This window comes from Camelus ferus, chromosome 3, assembly GCF_009834535.1.
Source record: "Camelus ferus isolate YT-003-E chromosome 3, BCGSAC_Cfer_1.0, whole genome shotgun sequence".
Taxonomy (NCBI): Eukaryota; Metazoa; Chordata; class Mammalia; order Artiodactyla; family Camelidae; genus Camelus; species Camelus ferus.
The window spans coordinates 22,985,093-22,994,495 of record NC_045698.1 but is presented as its reverse complement, the minus strand read 5'-3'; the positions used below and the strand labels follow the sequence as shown (position 1 = coordinate 22,994,495).

The 9,403-nt window shown below is 38.1% G+C and overlaps 1 long non-coding RNA gene across 6 annotated transcripts in view; it reads left to right on the top strand.

Moving 5' to 3' along the window:
- LOC116660672 overlaps positions 1-9,403 on the top strand; it is a 449,791-nt gene that overhangs the window by 341,469 nt on the left and 98,919 nt on the right. The gene's annotated exons all lie outside the window — the stretch shown is intronic.

Here is a 9,403-nt window from a genome sequence, read left to right as displayed (position 1 = left end):
CATGACACTTGGTGTAAATATATTTATAGCTCCTCAGCCTCTTTAAAAGCATTTCCATGAGTCAATTAACAACTATAATTTGAACATCTATATACTGGGAAACCGACCCCTGAGAAGTTAAAATCTGACACAGATTTTCCCTGTGGGAAAACATGCAAGAGGACTCATCACACGGCATTCAAAGCAGCCACTTAAAAAGAGGAGGCAGAAGGGCCACTTCCACCCTTAAGGCCACTAGCAGGGACGCCAGGGTGAGGCAAGGAAGGCTGACAGCAGAACCCTGGGAATTTGGGGATGTGGGCACTTAGGGGCCTGATCCCCCAGCAAAGCTTTGACAAACAGCACATTCGGCAGCTGATTTCTGTGGTCTCAGAGAGATGGCCTCTGTCCTCCAGATTTGTCTTCTTTGAAGTCATGAGTCCTGACCTTCAGAGAAAGGAATAGAGTGACAAAGGAAGGCTGATATTCTTTAATACCTCAAAGGAAGCAGGAGGAGCTTGGTCATTTGAAAGATGACAAAGACATTCTTAAGGTGGTTGGGGATGGGGAGGAAGGACAGTGGAGCAAGGGAGCTTAGGCAGCAGCCTCCGTGAGTCATTTCCCTCTGTGTGTGTGTGCGCACATGCATGTATTTATACACTTTTTCGCCTTTGGATGTGGAAATCATTTCAAACATTCAGAAAAGCTGCAGGAATGTCACCCATTGTTAACAAATGGCCCCATTTACTTGATCAATTTCATGTTTCCCTCTCTTTTTTCTCCCTCTCTCCCTCTCTACCTGTATAGACAGATAAAATTATTTTTTGAACCATTTGAGAGTAAGTGACACACATCAGGCGCCTTTACCCCTATATGTCTTATATGTGTATTTTAAAGAATGTGAACATGCTCTTCCACAACCACAGTGATAACTTTAAACGTCCTAACTTCTCACGTGACCGCATTTATCTTGGCATTGTTTCACCATGAAGATGACCGCTTCCTACTTGATGAATATCTTTGGAGTTGAACTCATGTTCTGACTCTTAAGCATTTTTCACTGTGATTTACTGCTGTGAGTAAAAACTGTTTTCTGTATAACCCTAAGTTTTCCTCACAAGCTCTTGGCTCTGCCGTGTTCCCTTTCTCCCCTCTACCAGACTACTTCTAATAACTGACAGTGGTAATGCAGAGCGGGGACGTGGTCACTGAAGTTGTCACTTCATGGCCCCAGTTGAAGCATTTGGTCTGAAATCTATCCTTTATTCTTAGAAAAAAATCAGATAATATGTTTGAGTTAAAAATCAAGCCATTTTTATTACGAACTGTGTCAGGCTTTTGGCTGCAGTTTTAGGTTATAGTACCTGCTGTTATCCGCAGGGGATGTTCCAAGGCCCCCAGTAAATGCCTGAAACCACAGAGGGTGTTGAACCTTGTATATATTTTTTGTTTTTTCCTATCATACATACCTGTGATAAACGTTAATGTCTTAATCAGGCACAGTAAAAGATGAACAACAACAACTAGTAGTAAAGGAGAACAATTATAACAACGTACTATAAGAAGAGTTCTGTGACGTGGTCTCTCTCTCTCAGAGTATCTTATAGTACAAATTTAATGCCTTTTCCATCTCAACTAAGCACTTATCACTCACTGTGGCCATAACTTTTACAGTTTGAGGTGGGACAACAAAACTAGCACAAATTTATTTTCCCTTCTTCACAATTTCAGTGATAGAGGATTCATTCTTACTGTAGATCTTAGCACCCCAGCATGCAGTTTTTTTACTTTCCTTATTAAATCAAGAACTTGCACCTTTTCACTTAAAGGAAGCACTTTACAGCTTCCCTGTGGCACTTCCGAACCACCAGCATCCCTACCCCGGGACCTTGGGGTCATTATTAAGTGAAATAAGGGTTACTCGAACACAAGTACTATGACACCATGTCAGTAGATCTGATAGCTGAGAGGGGAACTACGTGACTAATGAGCGGGATACACCAGACCAAAGGGTGATTCACACCCCAGCTGGGAAGAAGGGGGACAGAGTGAGATTTTTATCGTGCTGTTCTGAGTGACATGCAATTTAAAACTCATGAGTTGTATATTTCTGGAATTTTACATTTAATATTTTCTGACTGTGGTTGATTATGAGTAACCGAAACCATAGAAAGTGAAACTATGGACAAGAGGGGACTATTGTATTGTCCCTTAAGAACTATAAGAAATGAAGACAGAACTGAAAACGGAAGAAGTTACACTCTGAAATAGGCAGGCAACTGAATTGATTTTATAAACTAAAATGCTAAAGCTCAGCTTTTCAAATTATGAAAACAGCATTTCTCACCTTATGTATTATTTATTTTTATTTTTAAAAACATAGTTGAGCTGAGCTATAATATGCCCTTCCAAATGAGAAAATGTCTTAAGGTTCAAAAGGATCAAATTGTGCATATGATTAGTAGGTCAGCTCTTTAACAACTGGTCTGAAGGGAACGTCATAAAATCTCTTAAATCCTACTGAATTTGTGCCCCTGTATAAGCCCCAATGTCATCGGTAAATATAAGTGATTTTTACTCTTTTTTTCACATGTGTGTGATTTCACAAAACAGCTTCTACAAAGAACTGTCTTCTAAATTTAACAAATTGTCCCAGGTGGTTTTCATTATTTTGGAATGTTAAAACTAAATTCTGATCAGTCTTATGCATGTATGGAGACCTAGAACTAGGGAGTAATTTGTTCAAACACCTGGTTAGCATGTAGTGTCTAAATTTACATAGAAGTTAATGGACTCTCAATAAATAGGAATTCTTGCAATCATCACTCCCCATTAGGCTGCCTATAAGATGAGTTTTGTTAAATTTAATTAGCCTTTATAAATACATAACTATATTATTAGTAAATGTTCCATCAAGACTTAAATCTTTGAACTTCTTTTTTTATATCTCCATTTGCTTCCTTGGGGATCCTGTCTAGTCTCATGGCTTTAAATAGAATATACATGTTGATGACTCCCAAATTTGTGTTACTAGTCCATCCTCCCTCCTGAACCATATATACAACCAACCATCTGTTTGACCATACACTTGGATGAGATCGTACATCTCAAATTAATTCAGTCCAAACTGGAATACTATATTTGTAATACATGTAGCTAAAAACTCTGGTATCTAGAATATATGAAGAACTACAAATCAGTAAGAAAAAGTAAAGCAATTAAAACAAACAAAACTTGAATAGCTGCTTCATATCCAAATGATCAATAAACAAATTAAAAAGTGCTCAACATCATTACCTATCAGAAAAAAAATGCAAATTAAAATCACAACGTGGTGTCAGTGCACACCTACCAGAATGCGGGAAAAAAAAACCCATGACAACAAGGACTGACAACATCAAGCGTTGGCAAGGATGTCTAGCCATCGGAACTGTCTTATATTGCTGATGAAGTGTAAATTTGTTCAACCACTTTTGTTCAAAACTTTTTGGCAGTATTTACTAAAGCTGAACACGTGTCCACTCTGTGACAGCATTTCCACTCCTAGGAATACCCAAGGAAAACTATTGCATGTATCCACCAAAAAATATGTACAAGAATGTTCATGACATCTTTATTCATAATAGCCAAAACCCAGAAGCAACTTGCCCAAATGCCCATCAGTAGGAGAATGGATAAATAACGGTATACTCATACAATGGAACACTACTCCACAATGAGAGAGAGAGGGAGGGAGGGAGCAGAGCCACTGATACCTGCAGCATGAATGAATCTCAAAATATAAAGCTGAGCTAAAAAAGCCAGTAAAACAGTACATAGTCTATGGTTCAATTTAAAAGAAGTTTAAGACCAACAAAAATAATCAGTAGTATTAGAAGTCAAAAGAGCAATTGCCTTGTTGAGAAGATGAGGACTGAAAGGGACAAAGATTCTTCTGAGTTGATGGCAGTATTCCATATCTTGATCCAAGTGTTGGTCACGTAGGTGGATACTTGTAAATTTATTAAACTCTGCACTTAAAATTTTGTACTTTACTGTGTTCAACTTATGTCTCATTTTTAAAAAATGGGAAAAAATACAAGTCAAATCACATCACTTCTCTATTTAAACTCTGTGATGGCTGGCTTCCCATCTCACTCCTAGACATAGCCCAGGTCCCTACTATTTACCACGTCCCACACGATCTCCTCCAGCTGCCTCGCACTGGATTCCACTCATGTTCTACTTCAATATTTCTCGAATACACCAGGCATTCTTCTGTCTCATAGCACGCCACACATTTTACATATGGTTTATTGTCAGTCTCCTGCACTTGATCATAAGCTTTATGAGAGCAGACATTTTTGTCAGTTTTGTTTACTATCATATCCCTAGATTCTAGAAGAGAGCCTGAGGTATGATAGGTGCTCAACAAGTAATTTGTAATGAATGAGGAAACCATCATCACACTATTTTCTTTAAATATCAGACACCTTTTGTACATACTTCACGTTCTTTCAGCCAGCCTTTTACTCCAACCATCCTATAGCCACTAATTCCATACAGATTTCAACCAGATTGCCTGGATTTAACATGTTGTTATTATATAACAAGTGACTCACCTTGGACCATGCAATGGATCTTTCATGTCTTAAACTGAGGCTTCTCTAATGCCAAGGGATAGAAATCTGCTTACTACGCAAGAGCAACCCAGCAAGCTTACTCCGTGGAGGCAGCCCTCGACCACTGGGCAGGAAAGCTAATGGAGAAATGCTTTCTCCCTTCATCCTCTAGGGCAAAAGTAGGAAAACTTGTTCTGGGAAGGGCCAGATAAAAAATAATTTAAGTTTTTCAGGCTACAGAGTCCCTGTCGCAACTGTTAGACTCTGCCATCATAGCCTGAAAGCAGCCATAGAAGATACATAAATGAATGGTGTGGTTTGTTCCAATAAAACTTTATTTACAAAAATAAGTGGCCAGCCAGACGTGCTCCAGAGGCCATAGTTTGCCAACTCCTGTTCTAGGCAGCAGTCTGAGACATATTTCAAAAGGCTCATCAGAAATTCCCAGCAGGAACTTTCCCTCCATCCATGTTTTCACTCCCCCCGTCCTTCCCTAGAACCACTTCCCAAATTAACTACCTGCATGCAAGCCTTAGTCTCAGTCTCTGCTTTCAGAGAAACCCAGCCTATACCATCATCCATAGAAACATGATTGCATTCTTACTAGAAGTCAAATATTATTTGATTCCTGGTAATAAGTATAAATAGTCCTTAATCTCAAATATTTTATTTGAAAACATATCATAATTAAAAAATTACATACACCAAACCAGATTCTTCTAAGAAATGATGTAATGCTAGCTCTTCTGATTTCAAGGGCCAGGTGTCACTTTTCCACAAAAAGCGTTTTTAAAATTGAAATATAGTCAGTTTACAATGTTGTGTTAATTTCTGGTGTATAGCATAGTGATTCAGTTTATATATATATATATATATATATATATACTTTCATTTTCTTTTTTATTATAGGTTATTACAAGGTATTGAATATAACTCCCTGTGCTATACAGTAGGACCTTGTTGTTTATATATTTTATACATTGTAATTAGCATCTGCAAATTTTAAACTCCCAATTTATCCCTCCAGAAAGCATTTTTAAACTATTACTGACCTGAACAAGACAATAAATAAAATATAAAATGTTATTTAATAAAAATAGCCCGGACAACCAAACTGTAAAAAATTCTTATTTTTGTGACTCTTCCCTCAATTTTATTCAACATTATAGAAGAACATCTTTTGTGAGAAAATTGTCACAGACATCCATGAGGAAATGCCAAACCATTTTAATGGCTATTGAAAACCTGATCAAGGAATGTTACGCTTCCTGCTATTATGCTTTTTAAAAAAAATTTCCTGTGGCGTTATAGCCTTAGGAATCAATTGTTAATTTTCTGCTGCATCCAGTTTTCAACACTTTCCTCAAAATTGTCTGTATTTGCCTGCTGTAACTTTTGATAAGTGGTTACATGGTTGTGTCTAGCAATGCACCATAAATAGGAAATTCACTAACTTGGACCACTGCAATTAAGTTGAGGACATTCATACTTGGAATCTATGCATTTGTAGCCTTAGCCTTAGCCTTAGCCTTAGTCATTTTACAAGATTTGATCTTGTCCACAGAGATATTTTATAGATATGTGTTGATGGCATTACTATTAAAGAAACAGACAAAGGACAAGTTTTTCTGATGGTGGACTCTCCAGCCTAGATAGGCTCACTTTAACTAGGCTATGGGGAATCAAGTCCTTTCTTTGAGTTAGGACGCTAGGGTTCAACTTCTGCCTCCTCAGTTTCCTAGCTCTGTGACCTTAGATAATTTACTTCAATTCTCTAAGCCTCTGGGTTTTTTTTTTTTAATCTAAAAAGTGGGAATAATGATACCAACCTCACAGGATTGTTGTGAGTATTAAAGAATAATTTATGAAAAAGAGTCAACACAGTGCCTGACACACAGCAAATGTTTAGTTAACAATGACTATCACCACAGCCACCACCACCACCACCACTACCACCAGTGGCAGCGGCAGCACCATTTCTTTCAACAGACCATTTGAACATACTTTATCTTCTTTGGACCATTTAACTCCTTTTTTTATTCTTTTATGAGGCTTGCATCCCAAGATCTGAAGCAGTGTTTCTCAACCCCTTTAGCCCTACCTCTACAAGCATAAAACGCCATGCAGTATGCTCCACATTCTGATAGGCTACCATCAGCATCATCAAAAATCTTCATAGCTAATCAAGGTAGTTCTTTGTAATTTTTATTTGGCTTTACTTTCTACAGATGGTGTTATAAAATTATTTCGTTTTATTCCTCCAGGCCTCTATGCTCCTGCTGTCCCATCCCAAATTGCATCCCCCACAGCACCTTCCTCCTCCTGTGTCCTCCAGTTTCCTACCCTCAATCTAGGAGTTCACTAGGGATGACCACAAGCAAACCAGTCTGCAACATAGTTTCCAGAATTTCTCAAGTGCAGCAGACAATTAAATGAGGGTGCAATAGATTCAACTTAGGGTGGAGAGCAGATGCCCCTCCAGGCAATTCTTCTGCCTTCTAACTGTCCTCAACCTCTTATTAAAGTGTCAGTCCTTTCACTCACTTGAAAATTGTCCTTTGCTCATCATCATCATCCCCTCTGGTGATGTGACCCTCAGCTATTATCCCCTCCCCCGTTAAAATTCCAATTAGCTCAAAAATAGGATTCCAATGAACTATTCTAAGAGTAAAAGAGTAGATCAAACTAGTCCAGTCTAAAAGGAATAAAGGACTGCTTCCTCGATGTACTAGCTCATTTATTTTCAGTTCTTTATATTGGAATTCCTTCCCCCTTTATTTGGTAATAAAAATCTGTGAAAAGGGAATGTCAAGAAATGCCCCTGTCCTCCCAGGAGATCTGCATTAAAATCTTGAGCTAGTTATTCTAAGGGCTACATTCCCAAAGGTGGAATTCAGTGTGACTGTCCCGTGTGTATGCATGTTTGGAGTGAGGGGAAGTGGGGAGGTTTGCCTGGATGTGAACAATTGCTTCTTACATAGCTCTTTGGAAAGTATGAATTTTTTGCATATTAAGTGGTCTTAGAGTAGGCCGTATCTACGAAGAGAAAACTTCAAACCTGATACGTGTATTGCCGAGGCATATAAATAGTCCTTTGCAAATGTATAAGTATCCTTTTCACAGTAGGTAGCTTATGTAAGGGAGAGACATAATTTAAAACGAAATGTAGAAATATGGAATGATTATGAAGTTTCAAGGTAGATTCTTGTGCTGTTGGCATCTTTGAGAAATAAAGCTTAATCCAAGATGATTTGAGAAGATGAATCAGAGGTTAAAGAACACTACACAAATACTTCTGCTGTCTAAAGCTTAATTGCTTTTGGGCATTCCTCCATCTGTAAAGAGGCAGGAGACAAGATTAATGTTTGTTTGACATTCTAGCCATTAGGTATAAAGTTTAGTCTTCAGTGAGGAAAGGGAATCACTTGTAGTTTCAAAAAATGGGAGACAAGAAGCCTTCAGCTAAGGAAGGAAAAGTTTAGACTAGATATTAGGAGAAAGAATGTTCTTATGAACAGAGCCACAGAGTATTAGAGTAGGTTCCTAAAAGAGGTCAAAAGAGCTTCTGTGCAAAAAAAAGAATGGTTTCATTAAGACGTTCTAGGGTTATAAGGAATGGCTTGAAAAATGCAAGTAGAGGCAAGGCCTTTTTCTGATTCTATGGCCTTAATAGATCAGAAAGCTGAGCCACTCAGTAACAAGCTAGGTTCAAGGCTATAGGGAAAAACAAGTTCCGGAAGAACGACACTCCACTAATGAAAATGATAGAGACTAAAGAATCTTCTCCTTCATACTGACATCTAAACAGTCTTTCAGAAATTCACTAAGATAAGCAGGTCAGGTCAGAGAGGAAAGTGTCAAAACTGAACAGGAAGCCCAGAACTTCAGGGAATTTCAAACAGATGGACACATACATATTTAATTCCCTGAAGTCTGGCACAGGACAATATTTTATGAACTGGCAGATCACTCCCTAGGAAGACCAAAAGTCAGGCACTTTTGTACATGCATAGTAAGTCAGCCTTCCCAGTGACAGGAAAATCTTTAAGGCACCTGAAGTTCCAGCTTATTATCCAAAAGGGACCTGCTGTGTTCCTATTACCAGATCCATATCATATGTCCCATTAAAGTCCACAGAACTTATTCCAAACTATACTTCTAAAAACTCAAAGAAGACTATAAAACTGGGATCCCTTTCTCAGAAAAAAAAGTTAGTGTATGTTTTTGAGCTTTAAACTTTGAAGAGAAGAGCTTCCTGTATGTTGGCCGACTAGTTCTAAAACAAAAAATTCAATCAGCCCCTTGTGTTGAGATAGCTCCTGACATTTAATTTGACATATTCTTTACTTAATTAACTTACTAGTTTTGATATAGCTTTATCATTACAGTGGTTTTGCAAGGCCGTAAAGTGTGAGGATATATGATATATATGAGCGGTGAACATCCTTGAGAGTAGAAAACTCTTGGAAATTTTAAAAAATCTCAGTGTTCTAGTTAGTATGGCTGTGTAATAAATCATCCCAAAATTTAGTGGCTTAGAATAATAATAATCACTTATTACTTCTTATAGTTTTTATAGATCAGAAATTCAGAATCTGCTTGATTGAGCAATTCTAGCTCAGGAAACTTCATGAGGTTGCAGTCATCTGAACGCTTAACTAGGGCTAGAAGATACATCCTTTTATGACCAGCTTTGGGAGTCACACACCATCACTGCTCTGTATTCCACTGGTCACAGCAGGCCAGCCCTGATTCAGTGTGAAAGGGACCAAGCAAGTACATGGATAATAGGAAGCTAAGGTTATTAGGGACCATCTCAGTAG